This window comes from Pseudomyrmex gracilis, unplaced genomic scaffold, assembly GCF_002006095.1.
Source record: "Pseudomyrmex gracilis isolate BER0280 unplaced genomic scaffold, ASM200609v1 scaffold_1321, whole genome shotgun sequence".
Taxonomy (NCBI): Eukaryota; Metazoa; Arthropoda; class Insecta; order Hymenoptera; family Formicidae; genus Pseudomyrmex; species Pseudomyrmex gracilis.
The window spans coordinates 1,934-3,937 of NW_018021905.1; positions in this window are offsets into that span (position 1 = coordinate 1,934).

Sequence of the window (2,004 nt, forward strand, 5' to 3'; positions counted from 1 at the left end):
GTACACAAAGTGGCTCTCACAAATTAGTCGGAGCCAGTTAGTGTAATCAGTACACACACCGATGCGGTGTTGCACACAATTGCACCAACTCTACACAGGTGGCACACCGGTGCAGACCAGCCGAAATCGCTATAAGATTAGTACAATTTTAAAGCGGTAGAGACTAGAGATGGCCGATTGTGAAAAAATAATTGATTTCGAAACAATTCGATTTTTTAAATANTCGATTGTGTTAGATCGATTATTTGGAAAATAATCGGAAAATAATCGATTATTTGTTTTCTTTTTAAATCAAATAAAGACAAAAAAGAAATTATTTTAAACATTTTATTTAGTAGAAAATACCGAAATATTTAAAAGAAAAGTCGCATTGCGTTACGTTTTTTCGTACCTAAAACATAAATGAAAATAATTATTAGGTAATGCAAGTCACAAAGTGAATGAAAAAATATAATTATTATTAGATATAATTATACATATATCACCTGAACCATTATAGCGTAGACATACAGCATGCGTGTATACTCATTAGTCTTATTTCAAATATATGTTCATTATCTCAACGAAGATGGAAAGTATATGCGTGTTGGGAAATTTTGGATTTTTATGGTGCGTTTTATTTTGATAAATAAAAATACAAATGGAGAAACACATAGAGTGTTAATAAATAAACAGAAAACAAAGTATATTTAAACATAAAGACATTAAAAATATTAATGTTGTAAAAATATTAAGAGTCGACAAGAATCAAACTGCACTTTTGCTGAAAGTGCATTAAAAAAACTGCTTCTATGTAGTTTAATTTTTTAGAACTTAAGGACCAACTTGCAAAATCTCCAACTCTTTACTATAAAGTTGCGTATTTATATAAAGAATACATTTTAAAAAATCAAGACGTAACATCACTAAATCAGAAGAAAGCAGCGGACAAGATAAACAACAAACTGGAAATAGAAGTTTTTTGTTCGATTACCGATTATTTGCAACCCAAAAACAATCATACAATCGATTAATCGAATTTGTAACAATCGCAAAAAAAACAATCGATTATGAACAAAAACAATTCGATTGTCGATTAATCAAGTCACATGGCCATCTTTAGTAGATGTCTATCCTTGTTTTAATTTGACTGTCTTAAGAGGATGGTGAACCGCTGGCAAAAGTTCTTTTTTGAAGCACTCAAAATATTCGTCTATGTTTCTAGTTTGGGATAAAGGTATTTTTATTTGGATTTATATGGCCAATTTTGCATATAAAGTAAAAATGTAGTTTCTGTAATAACAGTCTAAAAACTTTTTTTTGTTTTTCTTAAAGTTTTAGGCTTTATCTCATTCTTTTTACTATATTTTCTTTATTTCTGGAGAAGCATTTTTTATTCCGATTCATATTTTTCATAAAAAATTTCAAATACGACATGAGGGTAAAACAGGATGGTTCAGCATCCTCTTAAGAAGATGCTGAACCGTCCTGTTTCATCAACAAACTAGTACAAATGCAAACGCAGAAATTGTAAAAAGTTACTGCATTAAAAAAAAACGGTTCTTCAAAAAAAAAAAAAGAAAACAGTCTACAGAGTCACTGCAAACAATAAATATTTGGAAAGCAAATAAATTTTTTATCAAGAAAATTAACACCTTTTTATTATGCTGTATGCCTACATATTTAAACATTATATATGACAATACACACCTTGCAGGGACAGATATAACTCGTAAGAATATAACGAGATTATAAAAACATGCAATCAAAGTCCAAAATAAAAGAAAGTCCTGGAACTGTAAATGCAAAACACTATGTACGACCCAGCAAACAATTTCTGTTTTTGACAATTTCGGCGCAGACCTTGGTAACAGAAATTGTTTGCAGAAATGCTACAATACGGAAACACCACCAAAATTGTTAGCACACAGAAAGAAAAAACGCAACAACTCTGTTGACAAATACATGAGAGTATTGCAGCCAAAACGATTCCATATATGTCAGTGAAATTGACAACAAATAGAT